This window comes from Trichosurus vulpecula, chromosome 4, assembly GCF_011100635.1.
Source record: "Trichosurus vulpecula isolate mTriVul1 chromosome 4, mTriVul1.pri, whole genome shotgun sequence".
Classification (NCBI taxonomy): Eukaryota; Metazoa; Chordata; class Mammalia; order Diprotodontia; family Phalangeridae; genus Trichosurus; species Trichosurus vulpecula.
Window position 1 is genome coordinate 240,262,440 of NC_050576.1, and position 26,128 is coordinate 240,288,567.

The 26,128-nt window shown below is 36.4% G+C and overlaps 1 pseudogene; it reads right to left on the reverse strand.

Moving 5' to 3' along the window:
- Window positions 1-23,395: 23,395 nt before the first annotated feature.
- LOC118847051 overlaps window positions 23,396-26,128 on the reverse strand; it is a 46,744-nt pseudogene continuing 44,011 nt past the window's right edge.

A 26,128-nucleotide genomic window follows, 5' to 3' on the forward strand; every position in this document is an offset into this window, starting at 1 on the left:
TATTTTTTAAAAATACTATCTACAGGATTAATAGTATATACTTTAAATCGAGAAAGCACAGGCGTTAAAGGGGACTAGGGAAGACTTCCAATAGAAGGTGGGGTTTTAATTGGCACTTCAAGGAACCTTAGTAATATAAGTGGGTGAGGGGGGAATGACAATGTTCCAAGTATGGGGTACAGTCAGAGAAAGTGCCCAGTGCTGAGAGATAGAGTATCTTGTTCATAGAACAGCCAGAAGGCCGGTGTCACTGAATCAGAGTGTGTGTTGAGGAGTAAGGCGTAAAAAGACTAGAAAAATAAGAGTGAAGTGGGGTTATGAAGGGCTTTCAATGACAAACGGATCATTTTGTATTTGTTCCTGGATGCAATAGGAAGTGACATGGGTTTATTGAGTATAGGAGGGTGTAATGATTGGACCTGCATTTTGGGATTGATGGATTTTGTTCTTGTTAGTGTCGTTATCCTTAACATGCCAGGATTACTCACAACAATAAAATTACATATTTATTAAAGTATTAAATGAAAAAAATTGCCTATAATTAGAGATGTGCTGGTAAAAAATTTAATAACTGGCTCTCCCAAAAATTGTATGTGTGACACAATTTAAAGTTTTCATTTTAACATTTTCTCCATCACTTTCTCAAGTCTAGAAAATGAATATCGTAAAAAAATAAAGGTCTGATTATTTGACATTTGCTGATTTCTGAGGTGTAAATGTTCAGACTGAAAATTTAACAATCTGTTCTTGCCAGAAAGTATGAGCTGGATCCCATACACCACTGCCCTTATGGTTATTGCTGTATGGGTTTAGATTACTTTTCTTGTCTTTGTGCTAGATAGAGATTTCTTTGAGACTATAAGATATATCTACTTTTTCTTCAAAATCAGCATAAGGGGACTGATATGGGTTTGGGACAGTTTTCTAATAATAATATTTCACATTTATATGACACTTTAAAGGTTTTGAAATTAATTTAGAGGACTTTTGTTGACTTATTTTAACATTTATTTCATTTCCAAGGTGGTTTACATTTCATAAAACATTTTACATACATCTTCTCATTCGATCTTTACACTTTAGAGAAGATGATGTAATCTCCATTTTACAAATGAGGAAATAAAGACTCAGAATAGTAATATGACATGTGTTAAGCCAAATTACTAGCTTTGGAGCATGACTCAGGATTCATATCAAGGTATTCATTACTCTCCTGTTTCTGTTCATCAATTCGTACAAATCTCTTCTATCTCTAAATCCATTCTTAGAAACTGATTTGTGTGTGTGTGTGTGTGTGCATGTATATATGTGTGTGTGTGTGTGTATATATATATGTGTGTGTGTGTGTATACACACACCATATATACATATATGTATGTGTGTTTATATGTGTGTATGTGTATATATGCATGTGTATGAATATATATATGTTAGTGTATATATGTGTGTGTATATGTATATGTATATGTATATGTATATGTATATGTATATGTATATGTATATGTTTGGTGGCATTGGGGTGACTTTTGAGGAGGTGTAAGACAGGGGCTCTGGAATCCCAGGTATGTGTCAGGAGGTGGTCATTCTATGTGGGTCCAGTGCTAGAGTTTGAGTTGAACAAGAATCTCACTGGAAGCCTAAATGTAGCAATGTCCTGGTTACCCTTGACAATAGATATGGATAGGTAAATAACTTCTGCTCACATATTTGTGTACATTTTGAGTTCTTCCAAAAGAGTCTAATCTCTTTGAGGGAAAATATTGCATCATTGTTGCCTTCATAGAAAAAGATCCCACCAACATAATGGGATCCATAGACAGCTTGCAATGGTCTGGAACCAGAAACTGAACTGTAAATTCAAACAGGAATCTAAATTCACACAAAAAGGGAGATATAGTTTAAGGTATCAGACAATAGGACATTTTGAAGCCAACATAAATGTCAATGTCAGCCCAAATCTTAATGCGTCAGTTAGTATAATTTACTCAAGACAGGGCCAGCATGTCACAAGAATTATGTGAATACTGAGGTTGCAGAAGCCCAGTATTACATTCTGGAGATAGGAGATTCAAATAGAGGATTGTAGTTGTTTCCAAGTATTAAAGAGGAGTAGTATGAAGGAGAGAAATTCAGTTGGTTCCACATGACCCCCAAAACACTAAATTAGGAGCAATTACTGGAAGTGGCAAAGAGATTCAATTTTTGCTTCATCCCATGGAAAGATCCTAATGATTAGAAAGCATAAGAAGCTGTCTTCAGTAATAGAGGGTCCTCCTCCTTAAAGATAGCCACATGGACACTTGATGACCACCAAAGTGTTTGGTTATATAATAGAAATCCATTTACGTATAGATTAGATTAGAAGCCCACTGATGTCCCCTCACTCTGAAATTCTATAAATTCTATCATTCTTTCAGTCTGAACCCACCCTTGCCCATACTCATTTTTATTTTAATTGTAGTTGCTTTCCCTTTCTGACTTGAAATGCCATCATGGACTGCAGCAAGACTTACAGTGCCAATTTCCTGACAACTGGGGCTAAGTTAAGACTGCCTCTGCCTGTTGTTTGACAGTTATTCACTAATTAACACAGTAGTGACTTTTTTCAGGAAATCTAGGTGATTTAGTAGATATAGTATAAGCCCTGGAATCAGGAAGACTTATCTTTCTATTTTCATATCTGATCTCAGACACCAGCTATGTGACCCTGGACAAGTCACTTCACCCTGTTTACCACAGGTTACTTATATGTAAAATTAGTTGGAGAAGAAAATGGCTAACCACTCCAGTATATTTGTCAAGTAAGTTTCAAATGAGATCACAAAGAGTCAGATGCAACTGAAATAATTAAACAACAAAAGTTTTGTCCAAGGAAGGTACTATTGGAGTGATTAACTGAAAATGTTTCCACACTGACTTTGCTTACTTTGAGATCTGTGTGAGGTTTCTGCTTGATCTTATAGGACAAAACTAAGAGCACAAGATGTAATAAGCCACATGTAGGAATAATAAGAATTGTGTTACAATTCCTTCTCAAAATGTAAAAGAATACTTCAGAAAACAGTGTTCATTTCTTCAGGGGAGATTCTCAAGTAAACACTGGAGTGTTCTTTTTTTCCGGTATGCAACAGAGAGGATTCTTCCACAATCAATGGATTAGGTTGGCTTTGACACTGAGTTTCCTTCGAACAAGGAAATTCTGTATTTCTATGATTTGCTGCTGAATATGCTGGTCTCCATAATAAATATTTTTTCATTCTCTGGACAGGTGAAAAATAGTGACTGTTCCTTTGGTTTTAAATTGTACCCTCCAATGCTATTATTCATTGAGAAGCCTTTGGACATTCTAGAAGAGAAGACCAAAAAGAGAGCACAAAAGAGTAAACAAAAACTGGATATTGTAGAGATAGTATCAACTGATTCTGAGAGATGATTGTTGTTATTTCAGAGATAGAGATCCCTAAAGTGGTAAGACATCTGCCTAATTTAAATACATATGGATTATCCATTGTCCTAATTTTAACCCTAGGAAATTCATTTTATAAAATTAATATATAGACAAGCTGGTAAATATGTAATGTTCATGTAGGTGATAGGGAATGGGTAAGTTCATTTTAGAATGTGGACATAATCCCAGAAAGAAATTAGTGTATCAATCTGCAGAAATGTATGAAGTTCTTAATATGGTCTACATATAAGACTAGGCAGTTGGGAGAGAAAGAACCACTAAAAAAAATGTTATTTTAAAAAGCCCCTGTCCTTCGGGGGGCGGAGCCAAGATGGCAGCTGGTAAGCACGGACTAGAGTGAGCTCCCTACCCGAGTCCCTCCAAAAACCTATAAAAAATGGCTCTAAACCAATTCTAGAATGGCAGAACCCACAGAACAGCAGAGGAAAGCAGGGCTCAAGCCCAGGACAGCCTGGATGGTCTCTGGGTGAGGTCTATTCCACACGGAGCTGGGAGCTGGGAGCTAGGAGCTGGGAACGGAGTGGAGCAGAGCCCAGCCTGAGCGGCATGGAACAACCAAACTTAGAGTTGGGTGGATGGGGCCCCTAGTGCCCTGAATATGTGAGCTGAGGCAGTTACCAGACCCCTCAACCCACAAACACCAAAGACTGTGTAGAAGGTTAGTGGGAAAAGCTGCGGGAGTGGAAGGAGTTCGAGGTTCAGCTTCCAGCCCCGGGGGCAGCAGAGGTGGGGCAGCTACAACTGTTGTTACTTCCGGTTCCAGGCCCACCTGGTGGAAAGAATTAAGTTGCGGATCAGAGCAGGAGTGCAACAGCCTGCTGAAGATCTAAGCCCAGCCCAGGCTGGGGGTTCTTGGGGAAGGAGCAGTGCGGGTCTGACAGACCTGGCACCTCCCCCCCAAATGTGGAACATAGAACTCGTTAGTCTACAAGCAGTCATACCCCACTGAAAAACTCAAGGATCAAGTTAGTTGGTTGGGAATATGGCCAGGCAGCGAAAACATGCCCAGATTCAGTCTCAGACTTTGGATTCTTTCTCTGGTGACAAAGAAGACCAAAACATACAGTCTAAAGAAAACAACAAAGTCATAGAGCCTACAACAAAAGCCTCCAAGAAAACCATGAACTGGCCCCAGGCCATAGAAGAACTAAAAAAGGATTTGGAAAAGCAAGTTAGAGAAGTAGAGGAAAACTTGGGAAGAGAAATGAGAAGGATGTGAGAAAACCATGAAAAACAAGTCAATGACTTGCTAAAGGAGACCCAAAAAAATACTGAAAAATACACTGAAGAAAACAACACCTCAAATACCAGACTAACTCAAATGGCAAAAGAGCTCCAGAAAGCCAATGAGGAGAAGAATGCCTTGAAAGGCAGAATTAGCCAAATGGAAAAGGAGGTCCAAAAAACCACTGAAGAAAATACTACTTTAAAAACCAGATTGGAGCAAGTGGAAGCTAGTGACTTTATGAGAAATCAGGATATTATAAAACAGAACCAAAGGAATGAAAAAATGGAAGACAATGTGAAATATCCTATTGGAAAAATCACTGACCTGGAAAATAGATCCAGGAGAGATAATTTAAAAATTATTGGACTACCTGAAAGCCATGATCAAAAAAAGAGCCTAGATACCATCTTTCAAGAAATTATCAAGGAGAACTGCCCTGATATTCTAGAGCCACAGAGCAAAATAGAAATTGAAAGAATCCATCGATCGCCTCCTCAAATAGATCCCAAAAAGAAATCTCCTAGGAATATTGTCGCCAAATTCCAGAGCTCCCAGATCAAGGAGCAAATACTGCAAGCAGCCAGAAAGAAACAATTTGAGTATTGCGGAAACCCAATCAGAATAACCCAAGATCTGACAGCTGCTACGTTAAGAGATTGAAGGGCTTGGAATGCAATATTCCGGAGGTCAATGGAGCTAGGATTAAAACCTAGAATCACCTACCCAGCAAAACTGGGTATCATGTTCCAAGGCAAAATATGGATTTTCAATAAAATAGGGGACTGTCAAGCTTTCTCAGTGAAAAGACCAGAACTGAATAGAAAATTTGACTTTCAAACACAAGAATCAAGAGAAGCATGAAAAGGTTATCAAGAAACAGAAATTGCAAGAGACTTACTAAAGTTGAACTGTTTTGTTTACATTCCTACATGGAAAGATGATGTGTATGACTCATGAGACCTCAGTATTAGGGTAGTTGAAGGGAATATGCATGTGTATATGTGTGTGTATATATATATATATATACATATATATATATATATATATATATATGTATATATATGTATATATATATGTATATATATGTTTATGTGTATATATATATGTTTATGTGTATATATGTATGTTTATGTGTATATATATCAGTGAATGTGTATGTATGTATATATGTATGTGTATGTATATATGTATATATGTGTTTATATGTGTATATATATGTATGTATATGTGTATGTGTGTGTATATATACATATATATACATATATATATACACACATATATATATGTAAAAGAGAGAGAGCAGATACAGGGGGAGTTGAAGATGAAGGGAAGATATCTAAAAGAAATAAAATGAAATTAAGGGATGAGAGAGCAACATACTGAGAGAGGGAGATAGGAAGAGATGGAATGGGGTGGATTATCTTGCACAAAGGTGGCAAGAGGAATCAGTTCTGTGGGAGGAGGGGAGAGGGCAGTTGAGGGGGGAATGAGTGAACATTGCTCTCATCAGATTTGGCCTGAGAGGGAATACCATACATACTCAGTTGGGTAACTTACCCCACAGGAAAGAAGAGGGAGGAAGATAAAAAAAATAAAAGGGGGAGGGATGATGGAGGGGAGGGCAGATGGGGGTGGAGGTAATCAAAACAAACACTTTGGAAAGGGGACAGGGACAAGTGAGAAAATTCAATAAAGCGGGATGGGTTGGGAAGGAGCAAAATGTAGTTAGCCTTTCACAACATGAGTATTGTGGAAGGGTTATACATAATAATACATGTGTGGCCTAGGTTGAAGTGCTCGACTTCTTAGGGAGGGTGGGTGATAAGGGAAGAGGGGAGAGAATTTGGAACTCAAAGTTTTAAAATCAGATGTTCAAAAAAAAGTTTTGGGCATGCAACTAAAAAATAAGATATACAGGCAATGGGGCGTAGAAATTTATCTTGCCCTACAAGAAAGGAAGGGAAAAGGGGATGAGAGGGGAGGGGGGTGATAGAGGGGAGGGCTGACTGGGGAACAGGGCAACCAGAATATATGCCATCTTGGATTGGGGGGGAGGGTAGAAATGGGGAGAAAATTTGTAATTCAAACTCTTGTGAAAATCAATGCTGAAAACCAAATATGTTAAATAAATAAATTTAAATTTAAAAAAAAAAGCCCCTGTCCTCACAAAAGTAATCATCTTTTAGGGAGCATTATGTATAAATGCAAATGCACGTATGTATATGTATGTACACATCCATACACACATACATGTAAGATATGGATTTATAAGTATGGATACAAACATAATTATATACCTACACAAATATATGCATGATGTATAAAAATAAACACATGGATATAAGCATGTAATCGACCAGGGTTCTTTAAGCTTTTTTGAGCTCCTTTGAGCAATAAGTCTCATGGACTATTTAGCCATTTATCTTCCTGATTTTTTTAGTTAAGTTGCAAAGAAAATATAATTCAAACTATAAATATGACAACAATAATCAAAAATTACTGCCAAAAAGTTAAACCATAACTAAAAGTTCCACTGCAGTCTGCTCTCTCAAATACTGAAATGGATTTCTTATCTCTTTATTGTGAGATTTCCCTGTGATGATTCTGATCATTATCCATCCATACCTGTTCACATTATGAGGAACTTTTCCGTGACTCTACCAAAAGTTAACCATAGGGTATATGCTTAAAATACTAGAGACCTTCCTCATTTTTCCCCCAACATCACAACACTGTCACGCTCGGCCATTTACTTATAATCTTTCACTCTCACTATGTGAATAGTTTGAGAATAACCCTTAACACTCCTTCAGATATCTTGTATCCCAAGGAGAATGTGAGCTTCCTGAGGGCAAGTACTGGGTCATTCTTTCTTGTTTCTGTAGCATTCTGTGCAAATAATAGGTATTTGATAAACATTTGATGAAAGAGAATTTGCTATGTTTTGACATTTAACACACTGTTGCATTAAGTTTAATAATAAATTATATAGATTGAAGTTTATATTAATTGAAATTTTACATTTCAAATATCTATCTACCTATCTCTCTCTCTTTCTCTCTCTCTCTCTCTCTCTCTCTCTCTCTCTCTCTCTCTCTCTATATATATATATATATATATATATATATATATATAGTCTTTTCTATGACTAATCTTTCAACTCAAATTTGAAATGTGTATATATTGTTCACTCCATGTAGAAGACAAATAATGACATTGACCAATGCACAAGAATCTTCAAAAGCTGATTTTCCCTGATATGTAAAGAGATTTCCAAAAACAATGCTAGTGCTGACATATGTGATATATTATTATTTCAGATTATGTTCTGATTTATATTGACTTTACTGCAGACTTATCTTGATCTATGTATAAAGTCTTACAAACTAAATTCAACGTTTTCCTGGGATGTAAAATTTATTAACTACTCTCAAACTCAATGTGAGTTATTTTCTAGACCTGAATGCTGTAAACAACAATCTTTTTGATTTGCTACAGAATGGGTGACCAAGAAGTATTTTATGGCAATACATCCTCCAAAGAAGTAAGAAGGTAGTTTTTGAAACAATGTAAGTTCAGAAAAGAATAAAAAAAAATAAATAGTGAATATTCATGGGAAAATTATTTATCTAAAACCATCAACTAGGATGATTTGCAACTGGAAAACAAAAATAGTACCTCCCTGAGTAAGATCAGAAGTGAAACAAAGATACTCACTGGTTCAGTATTATTTAAAATTAATAGGAGAAATTCTAGAGAAATATCAAGATGGGAATACATAAATTATAGAAATAAGCATTGGCAAAGAAACAACAAAATCATACATATCAGCAATTAATGTGGTGGTTTACTTAGAAAACCCATGAGAATCAATAAGCAAATTAAAAAAAAACAACAACAGGTATAGTAAATGAGGAGTAAACAAAACATATCCACAGAAAACCAGCATTCCTGCAAATTAAAAAAGGCAAGAGGAAATGATAGAAATAAAAATCCCTTTTAAATTGCAGCAAATGAATAAAATATCTTGAATTAACTTGTCAAACACACTTAAGATATAGAGATATACTCGGATATTAACCATATATATTAATTTTTTGAGACTTCATTCCGGGGATGTACAATTTTTATAACTGAATCATGCTAAGAGAATGAAGTTGTTATCTTTATTTAAATCAATTTATACTTCTGGCATTATAGCAATAGTGCCAAATCACCAATTCAAAACTTCAAAGACCTAATCAAAATTACAAAATATAAGGAGAAATAAAAGGTCATATTACGAAGAAAATAATGACAAAAAAGTGGCTGTGAAATAGATCTGACAAGACAAAACTTCATATTATATTAAGCCTCTTATTATGCTACTATCAACAGTGTTAGGTCACAGTGAAGACAGAGCTAGCATTTGAAGTCTGATAAGTCCCAGACTGGTATGAACTTCCAGGATAAAAACATTTCTAGGGTATGGGATTTCAAATTCCAGCAAGATGTCAATTTAGTAATTTATATTAATGACCTTCTTTCTTACTTCTATACTTTGGAAACCCTATGCCATGCCAAGACAATTTCAGAGGTCTCCAATGTGAAAGTCTTTCCTGATTCACCTCACTCCTCAGTTTTGAGTTTTCTGCCAATACTGAAATTAATTCATGTCTATCTTATATTCCTTCTCTGTGTCCCTAATTTCCCTTGATAAAGTGCAACTACCTACTAACCCAAGTTTTAGGAAACATAATTCTATCCCTTGCAGACCCTTCTCACACTGATGAGTCTCTCTTACAATGTCTCCAGTTCAGGTCAGTGTAAGGTCTCAGTTTGCTAGGACATAGTCCAGTGGCTAGGCCCTGGGGCCCCAGACCAGCAGACCAGCAGCTAGGCCCCATGCCCCAGGTGAAAGAAGCTTAGTACAGTGTCCCCTTCCAGCCAAGGAGCTGAGCCCAAATTAAAAAATCACAACAGATGCTGGAAAATGAGCAAATAAAAACAATCAAAGGAAGAAAATTTGACCATAGAAAGTTATTATGGTGACAGGGAAGATAGAAACACAAACTCAGAAAAAGGAAACAATGTCAAAATGACTCCATGTGAAGCCACAAAGAAATGTGAATTTTTCTGAGGTCCAAAAAGAAATAGAAAAGCTCGAAAAAAGGATTTTAAAAATGAAATAAGGGGCAGCTAGGTGGCGCAGTGAGTAGAGGACTGGCCCTGGAGTCAGGAGGACCTGAGTTCAAATCCGGCATCAGATACCTGACACATGTACTAGCTGTGTGACCTTGGGCAAGCCATTTAACCCCAATTGCCCTGCCAAAAAAAAAGCAAAAAAAAAAAATGAAAAAAAATGAAATAAGAGACATAGAATAAAAATTGGGAAAATAAAACAGTGATAGGACAGAATCATAAAAAATGTCAACAGCTTGTTAATGGAGCAAAACGAGTTCTATGTTCTACGTTTGGGGGGGGAGGTGCCAGCTCTGTCAGACCCGCACTACTCCTTCCCCAAGAACCCCCAGTCCAGACTGGGCTTAGATCTTCAGCAGGGTGTTGCACTCCTGCTCTGATCTTCCACTTAATTCCTCCCACCAGGTGGGCCTGGAGCCGGAAGTAGCAACAGCTGTAGCTGCCCCACCTCCACTGCTCCTGGGGCTAGAAGCCGAACCGTGAACTCCTTCCACTCCCGCAGCTTTTCCCACTAACTTTCTCTGCAGTCTTTGGTGTTTGTGGGTCGAGGGGTCTGGTAACTGCCGCAGCTCACACATTCAGGGCGCTATGGCCCCCTCCACCCAGCTTCTGGTCTGGATGGTCCAAGCCGCTCAGGCTGGGCTCTGCTCCACTCCGTTCCCAGCTCCCAGCTCTCAGCTCCCAGTTCCGTGTGGAATACACCTCACCCAGAGACCATCCAGGCTGTCCTGGGCTGGAGTCCTGCTTTCCTCTGCTGTTCTGTGGGTTCTGCCATTCTAGAATAGGTTCAGAGCCATTTTTTATAGGTTTTTGGAGGGACTCAGGTATGGAGCTCACTCTAGTCCCTGCTTACCAGCCGCCATTTTCCAACCCACTTCCTGAATAGAAAATTTGACTTTCTTTTTTTTTTATTTTTTTATTACTTTTTTATTTTTAGTTTACAACACATGGTTCTACATAATTTTGAGTTCCAGATTCACTCCCCTCCCTCCCCCCTCCTCCCCAAGACAGCATGGAATCTTATGTAACTACCATGCATAACCTCGCATTGAATTAATTTATACACTAGTCAAGTTGTAGAAAAGAATCATGACCAATGGAATGAATCATGAGAAAGAAGAAACAGAACAAAAAAAAAAAGAGAAGAACAAAGGCGAGCATGTAGTGCGCCTCAATCTGCATTCAAACTTCACAGTTCTTTCCCTGGATGTAGATTGCATTCTCCATCGTGAGTCCCTTGGAGTTGTCCTTGCACCTTGTGTTGCTGAGAAGAGCGAAGTCTGTCAGGGTTGGTGCTCACAGAATCCATATATCTGTGGTTGTGTACAATGTTCTCCTGGCTCTGCTCTGCTCACTCAGCATTATGTCGTGTAGGTTTTTCCAGGTTGTTACAAAGTCCGTATCATCCCCATTTCTTATGGCACAATAGTATTCCATTACCTTCATATACCACAGCTTGTTCAGCCATTCCCCAATTGATGGGCATCCCTTTGATTTCCAATTCTTGGCTACCACAAAAAGAGCCACTATAAATATCTTTGTACATATGTGTCCCTTTCCCTCTTGTGTGATTTCTTTGGGATAAAACCCTAGAAGTGGTATTGCTGGGTCAAAGGGTATCAACATTCTTATGGCTCTTCAGGCATAGTTCCAAATTACTCTCCAAAATGGCTGGATCGTCTCACAACTCCACCAGCAATGTAACAATGTTCCAATTTTCCCACATCCACTCCAGCATTTATCATCCTCCTGCTTTGTTATTTTAGCCAATCTTACAGGAGAGATGTGGTATCTAAGACTTGTTTTGATTTGCATTTCTCTAATCAGTAGTGATCCAGAGCATTTTTTCATATGCCTATAGATAGCTTTAATTTCTTCTTCTGAAAACTGCCTGTTCATATCTTTGACCATTTCTCAATTGGGAATGGCTTGTATTCCTATATATTTCCCTCAGTTCCCTGTATATTTTAGAAATGAGTCCTTTATCAGAGATACTACTTGCAAAGAATTTCTCCCAATTTTCTGCTTCCCTCCTAATTTTTGTTGCATTGGCTTTTTTTGTACAAAACATTTCAATTTAACATAATCAAAATTATCCATTTTGAATTTTGTAATTCTCTCTATCTCTTTTTGGGTCATGAATTCTTTTCTTTTCCATAAATCTAAAAGTAAACTATTCCTTGTTCTCCCAAATTACTTATAGTATCAACTTTTACTCGTAAATCATGAAAATTTGACTTTCAAACACAAAAATTAAGAGAAGTGTGAAAATGTAAACAAGAAGAAGAAATCACAACGGACTTAGTGTAGCTGAAGGGAATATGCATATATATATATATATATGTATATATATATATATATATGTGTGTGTGTGTGTGTGTGTGTGTGTGTGTATCTATATGTGTAAGTTGAATAGGAAGAGATGATATCAAAAAAAATAAAATCAAATGAAGGGATAAGAGAGGAATATGTTGCAAGAGGCAGAAAGGGAAGGATAGAATGGGGTAAATTATCTCACATAAAACTTGTAAGAAAAAGCAGTACTCTAGGAGGGAAGAAGGGCCAGGTGCCGAGGAATGAGTTAATATTGCTCTCAGCAGATTTGACTTGAGGAGAGAATACCATACACACTCAATTGTGTATCTTACCCCACAGGAAGAAAGGAGGAAGAAGATAAAAAAGGGTGGATGATAGAAGGGAGGGTAGATGGGGGAGGAGGTAATCAAAAACATAAACTTTCTAAAAAGGACAAGGTCAGGAGAGAAAATTCAATAAAGGGGGATAGGTTAGGAAGGAGCAAAATATAGTTATTCTTTCACAACATGACTATTGTGGAAGGGTTTTACATTATGATACGCCTGTGGCCTATGTTGAATTGCTTGCCTTCTTAGGGATGGTGGGTGGGGAGGGAAGAGCAGAGAGAATTTGGAACTCAAAGTTTTAAAAACAGATTTTCAAAACAAAAACAAAGTTTTTGCATGCAACTACAAAATAAGATACACAGGCAATGGGGCATAAAAATTTATCTTGCCCTGCAAGAAAGGGAAAAGGGGATAGGTGGGGTGTGGGGTGACAGAAGGGAGGGCTGACTGGGGAAGGGGGCAACCAGAATATGCACCATCTTGGACTGGGCAGGAGGGTAGAAATGGGGAGAAAATTTGTAATTCAAACTCTCGTGAAAATCAATCCTGAAAACCAAATATATTAAATAAATTAAATAAATTTTAAAAAAAGAAAAAAATAGTGGTGGGCAAGTGGAAGTTAATGACTACAAGGGACATTAAGAAACAAAACACAAGCAAAATAATGAAAAACAAAGAAGAAAGGGTGAAATAGCTCATTGGGGAGATTTAAAAAAAATGCAAGTGACCTGTAAAACAGATCCTGAATGATAATTTACTGGAGGTTATAATACACAAAACTAGTAAACACTCTCACAGTGCTAAGAACAAGAAACCTGGGACAGAGATCCTTGAGCCCCAAAACCAGAAAGCCATTGTAAAGCCAGGAAAAAGCTAACCAACATGAAGAAGAACACACAAAAAAATGAGGATCACGGATTCATTTTACAGAGACAGGGATGATGAAAACACCAAATTAGAAGAGGATAGTATTCACACTATACCCACACTTCATACCTCAAATGGGAATGGAAACTGGTCTCAAGTCCAAAAAGCATTACTGGAAGAGCAAAGGAGGATTTTCAAAGCAAAATTAGGGAAATAAAAGAAAAAAACTGGAAAAAAAAACCACTGATCCAATCAAGTCTTTAAGAAATAAGATGAGTGAAATGGCTATGGAGATTCAGAATTTAAATAGAGAAAATGACACACTGAAAGGTAAAATCAAGCAATTGGAAAAGGAAACTCAAAAGAAGTAGTCAAAGAAAATGTAAAGAATGAAAAAATAGAAGAAAATGTGAAATATCTGATTGGAAAAACAACTGACCTGGAAAATACATCCAGGAGAGACAAGCTAAGAATTCTTGGTATACCAGAAATCCAGGATGAAAAAAAGAACGTTGATAGTATCTTCGAAGAAATTATCAAAGATAACTGCCCAGTGGTCCTAGAACCAGAGGGTAAAATAGTCATTGAAAGAATCCACTGATCACCCCCTGAAAGAGACCCCAAATTGAAAGCTCCAAGAAATATTATAGCCAAATTTCAGACTTACAGAGTCAAGGAGAATGTGTTGCAAGCAACCAAAAAGAAACAGTTCAAATATCACGGAACTGTAGTCAGGATAATGCAGGATCTCTCAGCTTCTACATTAAATGACAGGAGAAATACGAATATGATATTCTGAAGGCAAAGAAGCTGGGGCTACAACCAAAGATCAACTACCCAGCAAGACTGAGCATAAATTTTTCAGGCAAGGAGATGGACATTCAACAAAATAAGGGAATTCCAGACCTTCCTGATGAAAAGGCCAGAACTCAATGGAAAATTCAATCTTCAAACACAAAACTCAAAAGAGACATAAAAAGGTAAACAGGAGGAAAACCCCCCACAAAGCTTATTAATCAATAAGGGAAAATTATTAACATCTTTATATAGGATTATATCATCTTATTTATGATTTTTATATACATATATATGTATGTATGTGTATATGTGTATATATATACACATATATATATATATATATATATATATATATATATATATATATACACATATATATGCCAATCTTGGGAATTCTACAGTTATTATTATAATTGAGAGGGAGACACATAGACCCTGGATGTCTATGTAAAATAAATGACATAAGGATAAAAACCATAATTAAGAGATGTAAAGGGAGGGTTCTGGGAGAAGACGTAAGGAGGTAGTAGAAAAGGGTAAATTACATCAAATGAAGAAGCACAAAACACATCATAGTAGAGGGAAAGAAGGGAGGGAGAAGAGCAGTATTTGAGCTTTTCTCTCATCGGATTTGGTTCAAGAAGGAAAACCATACGCTAAGTATAGAAATCTAACTTGTCCTACAGGCAGGAGGAGGGGAAGGGGGAAAAGGGGAGGGGGTGGTTAGAAGGGAGGGAAGAAGTAGCAAGTGGAAAACAGTAAGATAAGGGAGCGGAATCAAGAGGGAGGGTAAACTGAGCAAGGTGGTAGTCAAAAGCAAAACTTTGTTGAGGAGTGGAAGGAGAAAGGGAGGAAAAAAAGCATAACTGGGAGAAATAGGATAGAGAAAAAGACACAGGTGGTAATCATAACTGTCAATGTGAATGGGATGAACTCTTCCATAAAACGGAAGCAGATAGCAGAATGGATTAAAAACCATAATCTTACATTATGCTGTTTATAAGAAACAAATTTGAAACAGGAGGATACACACAGGGTAAAGGTAAAAGGCTGGAGTAAAACATAGTGCTTCAGCCAAAGTAAAAAAAAAAAAAAAAAGAAGCAGGGGTACAAATCCTAGTCTCAGACAAAGCAAAAGTAAAGATAGATTTAATTAAAAGAGATAAGGAAGAACAAGACATCCTGCTAAAAGGCACTATAAACAATGAAGCAATATCATTATTTAACATATATGCACCAAGTGGTATTGCATGCAGATTCCTAGAGGAGAGGTTAAGGGAGTTACAGGAAGAAATAGACAGCAAAACTACAATAATGCGAGACCTCGACCCCCCCCCTTTAAGAACTAGATAAATCTAAACACAAAATAAACAAGAAAGAAGTTAAGGAAGTGAACAGAATTTTAGAAAAGGCAGATATGATAGACCTCTGGAGAAAACTGAATGGGGATAAAAAGGAATATTTTTTTTTTTTATCAGTGGTACATGGCGCTGACTCAAAAATTGACCACATACTAGGGCATAAAAATGTCAAAATCCAGTGCAGAAAGGCAGAAGTAGTCAAAGTATCCCTTTCAGATAACATGCAATAAAAATTATTTGTCATAAAGAACCATGGAAAAATAAATTAAAAATTAAGTGAAAACTAAATAATCTAATTCTAAAGAATGAGTGGGCCAAAGAACAAATCAGAGAAACAATTAATAACTTCATTCAAAATAATGAGACAACATAGCAAAACTTATGGGGTGCAGCAAAAGCAGTTCTTAGGGGAAGTTTTATATCTCTAAATGCTTACATGAATAAAATAGAGAAAAAAGACATCAATCAATTGGGCCTGCAACTGAAAAAGCTAGAAAAAGTACAAATTGAAAATTCTCAATTAAATACCAAATTAGAAATACTGAAAATCAAAGGAGAGATTAATAAAATTGAAATTAAGAAAACTACTGAATTAATAAATAAAACAAAGAGCTGGTTTTATGAAAAAAACAATAAAATTTATAAACCTTTGGTCAATTTGATTAAAAGAAAGAAAGAAGAAAGTCAAATTAACAGTATCAAAAATGGAAAGGGTGAATTCACCGGCCATGAAGTGGAAATCAAAACAATAATTAGGAATTATTTTGCCCAATTGTATGCTCATATATTTGACGACCTTAGGTATATGGATGAATATCTACAAAAATATAAATTGCCCAGGTTTACAGAAGAAGAAGTAAAATTTCTAAATAACCCTATCTCAGAAAAAGAAATTGAGCAAACCATCAATGAACTCCCTAGGAAAAAATCTCCAGGGCCATGTGGTTTTACATATAAATTCTATCAAACATTTAAAGAACAATTAATTCTTATACTTCATAGACTATTTGGGAAAATACGTGAAGAAGGAGTCCTTCCAAATTCTTTCTTCGACACAAATAAGGTATTAATACCTAAATCAGGAATAGTCGAAACAGAGAAAGGAAATCGTGGACCAATTTCCCTATTGAATATAGACGCAAAAATTTTAAATAAAATATTAGCAAAAAGATTGCAGCAACTTATCATGAGAGTAATACACTATGACCAGGTAGCATTTATTGCAGGAATGCAAGACTGGTTCAGTATTAGAAAAACTCTCACCATAATTGAAAATATCAACAACAAAACTAGCAGAAATTGAGTATTGTGTAAATAAGTTCAGGGTGGAGTTATATGTAGAAGATATATCGGATTTCATGCCGTCTTGGGGATGGGGGGGGGGGCGCGAAAATCTGGAAATCAAAGTTATGCAGAACTGAGTGTTGTAAACTAAAAATAATAAGTCTTAATTATTAAAAAAAATAAAAACAATAAAAATGATGTTGCAAAAAAAAAGATCCCAAAAAGAAAACTCCTTGGAATATTGTATCCAGATTCTAGAATTTCCAGATCAAGGAGAAAATATTGCAAGCAGCCAGAAAGAAACAGTGTGATTACTGTGGAAACACAATCAGGATGACACAAGATCTAGAAGCTTCTACATTAAGCGACTGAAGGGCTGGGAATATGATATTCTGGAGGTCAAAGGAGCTATGTTCAAAATCAAGAATCATCTACACAGCAAAACTGAGTGTAGTACTCCAGAGCAAAATATGGACTTTCAGTAAAATAGAGGACTTTCAAGCTTTCTCAATGAAAAGACCAGAGCTGAAAAGAAAATTTGACTTTCTAATACAAGAATCCAGAGAAGGATGAAAAAGTAAATAGGGAAGAGAAATCATAAGGTACTTACTAAAGTTGAACTGTTTTGTTTACATTCCTATGTGGAAAGATGATATTTGTAACTCATGAAACTTTTCTCAGTATTAGGGTAATTGAAGAGAATACACATGTATATAAACAGAGGGTACACGATGAGTTGAATATGAAGTGATGATATCTAAATAAATAAAATTAAGGGGTGATAGAGGAATATCTTGGGAGAAGGAGAAATGGAGAGATAATATGGGGTAAATTATCTCACATAAAACTGGCAAGAAAAAGCAGTTCTACTGGAAGGGAAGAGGGGGCAGGTGAAAAGGAATGAGTTAATTTTGTTCTCATCAGATTTCATTTAAGGAGGGAATAACATACACACTAAATTGGTTGTCTTACCCCACAAGAAAGTAGAGGGGAAGGGGTTAGTAGAAGCAGGATGATAGAAGGGAGTGTAGATTGGGGGAGGAGGTAATCAAAAGCAAACACTTTTGAAAAGGCACAGGATCAAGGGAGGAAATTGAACAAAGGGGGACAGCATAGGATGGGAGGAAGTATAGTAAGTCTTTCACAACACGACTATTATGGAAATATTTTGCATAATGATACATGTGTGGCCTATGTTGAATTGCTTGCCTTCTCCAAGAGGGTGGGTGTGGAGTGAAGAATGGAGAGAATTTGGATCTCAAGTTTCTAAAAACAAATGCTCAAAAAAAAAAAAAGAAAAGAAATGACAAGCATGTTGAATTCAGAAAAACCTGGAGATTTCCATGAATTAAACCAAAGTGGAATGAGCATAACCAAGAGAATGTTGTATATAGTAACAACAATATTATATGAGGTACGACTGTGAATCCCTTAGCTGTTCTCACCAATACAGTGATCCAAGGTGATTCCAAAGGACTCACAATAAAAAAGTGCTAACCAAATCCAGAGAAAGAACTGATGGTCTCTGAATGCTGAGTCAAGCATCCTATTGTGCATTTCATATTTTTAAATTAATTTTTCTTTTCTCTTTGTCTTCTTTCACAACATGACTAACCTGGAATTAAGTTTTGCTTGATTACACATATCAAATTGTTTGCCACCTGAGAGAGTAAAGAGAGGAGAATGCGGGGGAGGGAGAGAATTTGGAACTCAAAAAATTTTAAATGAATTTGAAAATACATTATTATATGTAATTGAGAAAAATCAAATATTTAAAAATTTAAAAAAAAAATTTCAGTGATTTATTTAAACTGTGTTTTAATTCAATCAGATTACAATTAACCTATCTGATTTTAGGAAAAAAATTTATTTTATTCTGTAAAACCAGTTACATAAACTTGATAAAACTTTATTGCAGCTTGTATCCAATCTAATAAGCATCAAATCTTGTAGATATCCTATTTGTTTTATCTCCTACTTCAGGAAAGAAGTACAAATATTGGTGAGTCTATGTATTTTTCCCCCTCAACCATTTTATTCTTTCCATAGTTTTCATAAAGATGTAGATTTCAAGCTGGAAGTGATCTAAGAGGTAATCTTAAGCAAAGTGGTATATTGTGTATAAACTCCTCCAGGAATGGTCTTGGAGTGAGGAAAACGGGAATTTAAAACCTGCTCAATATACCCCCTATCAGCTGTGGGATTCTAAGTAACTCACTACTTCTTTCCAAATCATTCTTCTCACTTCTCACCGGTAAGATAATTCAGTTCAGTCATTTTTCTGTCTTCTTTGACTCTTTGTGATTCCATTTGTGGATTTCTTGGCAAAGATACTCCAGTGGTTTGTCTTTTTCTCGCTCATTTTACACTTGAGGAAAATAAGGCAAACAGGGTCAAGTGACTTGCCCGAGGTCACACAGATAGTAAATATCTAGGTCATATTTAAACTCAGGAAGATGAATCATCCTAACTTTAGGCCCAATACTAAAGCTACTGTGCAGCTTAGCTTCCCCAGCATCATCATCATCATCATCATCATCATCATCATCATCATCATAACAATAATTAACTCACTCTTATAGCTTGCTTCAAATTTTGCAAAGTGATATGCATACACATACACATGTGCACATGTATGTAAATATGTAACATGCATGTATAATGCAATGTCATATAATACACCATGTACTATATGCATGTATGTGTATATACATATACTTTATACTTCAATATGTGTATGTGTATATTATGTGTGTATACACATGTGTTATCCCTACACATATGTATAATTAGATAAAGTAGGCATCTATTACATATGACAAAAAATGTATTTATGTAGATTAGATGTTATAGATTATATATCCATATAGATTTATAGATATATCATTTTATTAAATTTGATGTATGATATAAATATGAGCTCTTTTTAATTAACAGTGGAGAAAACTCAGGTTGAGAGATTTTTCCAATGTCACACATGTAGTAAGTGGTACCATAAGGATTCAAATTTATGTCTTTTGTCCGACTGTTCATCCTATTCCCATTCTACTGCATCACACTGCTTTCATTAGTGAATTTCACCACACAACTGGTCAAAGAATAAAGTTAAAATTAGTTATCACTCCACATTATTCCCTAATCAAAGCAATTAGTGACTGATTTTTGCAGGACTGATTTATGTGGAAGAACACGCAGCATGATATATTGTTGTCAGAGAATGCCATTTCATTGGAGAGCTTTGGAGATTTGCACCTTTCCTCTTCCAGAACCACAAATGAATGCCATTGTCACTTTAGTGGCCTAGGAAATAAATATAACATAATTAGTACTGCTGGCTTTTGTATATGTGACTTTTTTTAGATTATTCTAATTTCTCTTTTGATTGATGCCTTTCATTAGAACGTCTTCTAGATACCCATAGCTTTCCTGTGATTTCCTGTGTAACTGATAGATTGATTTCAGAAGAATTTTTATGTTGGATAGTCTTATGTTTTTTATGGTTTGTGCCTGTGGTTTCTTCATTATTGGGAACTTCTGTAGTAGAAACTCTCTGTTTTGATACAGGTCTCTCATTGTTCTGTAAATCATAATAATAACAGTAACTATAACTAGCATTTAATGTAGTGTTTTAACTTCTGTAAATCACTCTCAAAATATTATTTTATTTGTTTCTAAGGTAGTTGGCCAAGGGTGCTGAGAAATTAAATGACTTGCCCAGTCAAGAAACTCATATTTAGATGACCCATGTTACCTGAGAGTACTAGTAGCTGCTTCTGGGCACCCAACCTGCCAATTCAAACAGGAGATAGAAAATACTACTATTATTTCTCTTTCTTCCTTCTTTCTTTCTTTCTTTCCTTCCTTCCTTCCTTTCTTCCTTCCTTCTTTCCTTCCTTCCTTCTTTCTTTCCTTCCTTCTTTCTTCCCTCCCTCCCTCCCTCTCTCTCTCTCTCTCTCTGTGTCTCTCTCCCTCTCTCTCTCTCTCCCATTATTTTTAAAATTGATAGAATCTCATTAGATAAAATCAGATTAGAATTAGAATCAAAGTAGAGAAACTCCATTTCAATGTATTTTATCAAAAAACTAAGGGTTATGTCATTCACAAAGGCAATATCATATGTCCATAGTGGGGGAAAAAGGAGAAGGGAATAAGCATTTATTAACTACCTACTATTCGCCAGGTTCTGTGCAAAGCATTTATAAATACAATTTTATTTGATATACACAACAATTTGTGAGGTAGGTGCTGTTATTAGTTCCATTTTACAGCTGAGGAAGCTGAGGAAGTCAAAGGTTGAGTTTGCCCAGGGTCACAAAGCTAAGAAACGTCTCAGGCTAGATTTGACGTCAGGCTTTCCTGACTCAAGACCCCATGTTACATGAATGGTGCTACACAAAAGTCATATAAAAACATTTACTTGGATGGGAAATTGTCCAATACTTGGGCTATGGCATTTCTCTGAGATGCAACATGAAGAAAGGACAAGAAACCTGAACCTGGAATCAATAAACCTAGATCCCTTGACCAACCTTGTCATTTATTGACCGGGTAATTTTGGGTAAGTTACTTAACTTGCTGTTAGTAACCATTTAATAGGTAAGAATAATGCTGTCTCACAGCCTTTTCATCTATCAAATAAGGTGCTCCATGTTGGCTCTGAAATTGTATCATTCTGGAGGACATGTCCTGGAGTTAACACATCAGGAAAATTAAAAAAAAAATTTACAGACTTTGGGGATCACATAACTTTTTTAATGTCCCTATGATAGCATAATCCCTATGGGACAGTGTCATATTTATGGAAATTCAGAAAATTCTAATGAATTCATGACCATTTCTTGCTTAGAGCATTTTTTAACATTTTCATTATCCTCCTTCCTACTCCTGAATTTTTTCTGTTTATTGAGGATGGTTTTGGGAAACAATTATCTTGATAGTAGCACCTGATATTACTTAAGGAATTTCTTAAGGAATCAGCTTTCAGCAGAAAAAAAAGAAAGAGTTGTTTTCTTTTCTTTTTTTTTCTTTTTGCTTTTGCTTAAGTGTGTTTGCCAGTCAGCACTTGCAGACACATCTGGCCACTTATACCAGGAAAATCTGGCTTCTTGTCGAGGTAATTCAATTGGGTCCTCATCTCAGCAAGTGTCAAAATGCAGGTGTTGTTTTAAATTTAGACAAGGGTGTTCAATCTTTGTGGAACCTTTGCAAAGCTAAACACCCCAAAATTCTTAAGGGTCTGCTTACAATGTGGCCCTAATTGTAATAAAAGAGCTTTTAAGCTGTGTAAACATGAAGTTTCAAAGAAAGATTCCATCAGTACAGGAGTGGCATTTGTGTTTTAATGGAAGGTGTGCCTACATGTTTGATACCAGAGAAACCCACAGAACCATTTCCCCCCAAGTATTTTCTTCCCCTAATCAATAAGATTTTCCCCCCAAAGGTAATTGGTAGTAACGTAGCAGGGACAAATGTTCTAAACACAGAACTGAGTAGAAAATTTTCAAAGGTGGATCTCAATTAAACTTAAAATTCAAAGATTACTTGGCATTATTTTACTTCTTAATGTGTGGACACAGACCAATTTGCTTTTTAAATTATCACTGAGTTGCCCAGGCATTGTTACCTTAGCCTATTTTCACATCACACTTTTTGTTGCTTCATCATCCTATTTATGGAAGCTACATCTTTCATCCAGCTCATTAAGTTTGGTCTGAATGAGTACCATGAGCAAACTAACTGTACCATGTACCATGACTTCTCTAGGAATGTCATTAATATTAGCTTCTGAGGTTCAGCCTTCTTGATGAACTGGCATGTTGTATATGTGATACATGGCACTAAAGTTTGATTTTATTATGAAAAAGAGTTAATCATTATAACTATCACACACCTTCCACCTAAGGAATCAGAAACCTCAAGATGCTGCAGGATCTTGTTTTCATTTGAGCTCTTCAAGACAAGGCTGGCTAAGACCCACATGAGTATTTTCTAGAACATATCATTGTTTAGGTATTGGACTAGATCAACACTGAGACCCCTCCTAACTATGAAATTGGATGATTCTGTAAAAATAATTTGTAGCTATTTTATAAAAGTGAGCATGTTGTACTAGCATCTATATCATAAGCATTGTTCATATACTATAATAAATAAATAAAAGGATGCCAGAGAAATGACTCATTTATAAGGAAATACACAGTTGGTAAAGTCATTCCTCTTTCCTCTGTGCTTGACGTCATTGGGGAAAATGATACATGTGTTTAACTGATGGTGAGGTCTCAGTAATCAAATTAAAATGATTGGACCTAAAGTCACAAGATGTCCATGTTTAAATGCCATTACTGACAGTATTTGTATAATTCTACAAACAAGCCATTAAACTTTCTGAGCTTGAATTTCTTCAAATGCAAAATGGAAATGAAAAGAATTGTAATATTTATCCCATGGGTCAGTTGTGAGAAATTAAAATGTAAAAAGTGTTCTCTCTTTTTCTTTTTTTGAAGGCTAGGTAACTGAAGAGCCTTTATTAACTTCCTAACTCAGCTCAGGTCTTCAGTTTATGGCCCTAACACTGCAAGACTTTGGTGTCATTGGTTGCTGCCACCACTTTGCTGTTTACAACCCTCGGAGTGTGGGCCTTATGTAAGGAACTGCTGCAGCTAAGGTCCAAGGCATGCACAAGATTGAAGTCCTCACCATTCTCCAGCAGGTTTCCATAGGTGTTGGTCTCTGCCTGCAGTTTGACCTTAATGAAGAGCAGGCCCTCATATTCATGGGCCTGGCACTGCCCTTCTGTTCGTGTTTGCCCTAGCTTTGCCTCTAGTTGTTACAGGTCTCTATTTATCTCTTCCCTCTGGATAGCATAGTGGGTCTCCACCTCCCTCAGGCTATCCTCCAAGCTGGTTTTTAGATCTTGAAGGGAATCCAGGTCAACTGTAGGGACTGGAATGACTTTATGTTTCAGCTTGGTGACAGTGTTTCAGACTGTTTCCACCTCCTCAGATCTTGTGTTGATAACCACAGTGCTCTCCTCAATCTGTTGGGACCAGTATTTATCAAGCTCCTCTCTGTTCTTCTGAGCCATATCATCATACTAGACTCAGACATCAGCCATGATCTTGCTCATTTCCTGAGATTTGGGAGAGTCCACCTTCACTATCAGCCCAGAGTCTGTGATTCAGGTTTGTAGAGAATTTATCTCCTCCTCATAGCTCTTCTTCATGAGGAGCAGCTTCAGGGTTTCAGTCTCTGTCTCTAGTAGCTATCTGGTCATGTTGGTGCTATCAATGACCTTCAGGAGGCCGTGGATGTCACTTTCTATAGATTGTCTCATAGCCAGCTCTGCTTCATACTTGACTCTGAAGTCATCCACAGCCAGAGGTGCATTATCAATCTGTAGGACGATTCTGGCATTTATCCATTGAGCTTGTATAGATCTGCACCCATGAATCCTCAATCGTCTTGAAATAGTGTCTGCATTCTCTGGTCTGAGGTCCCTTCTTGTCCATATGCTCTCTGATTTTCCCTTCCATTTTGCAATTCTTGGGCTCCAGGCTCTGTACTCACTCCAGATAGGAGGCAAGACAGTCATTTAAGTCCTGCAGGTCTCCTTCTCCTCCTGGATCCCCCCAATCCCAACAAGCTCCCTTGTCAGGACCCCATCCCTCAGCCCATGCAACCTGGTGGTGTGGGCCATGAACATTTGGGAGCCAGAGTCACCAGTGCCTGCATAGACCCCAGCCAGCCCAGACCCGGTGGTTAGTAGCATTGACTGAGCCCAGGGAGTGGTAGTTGGTGGACAAGGTGGTAGAGGGAATAGTGAAACTTACTATGTCAGTAAAGGAGAGCTATACACAATGGGAAGAGTCAGAAGAGTGGGCAAGAGCACATTATAAAAAGTGTTCTCTGAACATTATCTTGTGATTTCAAGAGGATATAGGGAAGTCTGGACAACTTTGTTCTTCATAATTGAAAGCATCTTCATCATTCAAGAAGTTGATGAAAATTGTCTTATACCTCCAAAAATATTGTCTAATATCCATGAAAATCAATATTTACTTGCAAAATCTCATCCTCTAATAGCAAACTGACCAAAAGAATATATTGTCCAAACTTAAGTATTCAGCCTAAAAAAAGAAAAGGAAAACAAGAAAAGGAATAGATTAATCCACTAAAATGTATTTGTTGATTGCCTACTCATCTTCCATTCTTCATGGTGACACAAATTAGACTGTCATGATCTTCTCTAGGGGTTCAGATCCTGTTTCTGAATAGTGCTTGGAAGATAAGATAATAAAAGATTCTGGAGATAATGAGTAGCTTGACATTTTATGTAGACTTTTATTTCCAGCATCTTGTCTAATATCAAAAGATGCTATTTTACAGAACACCTTTCCTGTTAGACATTTTTGTTCCTACTCTAATTTTTAGAAAGAAAATGCAGCAAATACCACTTGAAATTTATATGTTTAAAGGGTACAACATGCCAATGGTACAACATCTTAAGAGTCCAAGATAATGTAACATTTAGGTTCTTGGATATTAAGTTAGCATGAAGGGAAAAGAAAATAACCTTTCTTTAGTATGGGTCTTTTATTTTCCTTTATTTTATATCTATATTTTCCTCATTATACTTATTTTATCTTCTTTGTGAATGTAAAGCCATTTCTAAGACAGGGGTCCTTAAACTGGTCTCTGAATTTGTGTATGTCTGTGTGTGTGGGTGCATACCCATGCAAATATTATTTCTATATAATTCAATTCCTTTGTAATCTTGTTTATTTTGTGTTATGTATATAAAGCTATTCTGACCAGGGATCCATAAACTTTAATTTATAGGTCCAGAACATAAAAATAAAAACAAAACAACAATAAAAAAACTATAAAAGCCCACATTCTATATTGACAAAAGTAAATGTATATTTTTTCCAGAAAAAAAAAATGGAAAGTTCATGGTTTAGTGGACAGAAAACTTCCTCTGTAGTCAGAGGATCTGGATTCAAATTCTCTAAAGTACACCTTCTTTCTCACTGTGAGTAAATTATTTTAACTCTCAAAGATTCATTTTCCTCATATATTTTTTGGGGGTTTACAATTTCACTTTAATCAAACACATATATCATTCACTTAGTTTAGGGGAAAAAGTCAGCACCCTGAACTTCAGAGCAAATACAAATAGAAATTACAAGCAGAATTTATAAAATCAGAGCAAAATAACACAAATCAACAGACAGGCTTCTATCTGTCTGACCATAGCTATACATGTACAGTCACCAGAGAGAGAAGCAGCAACATCTGA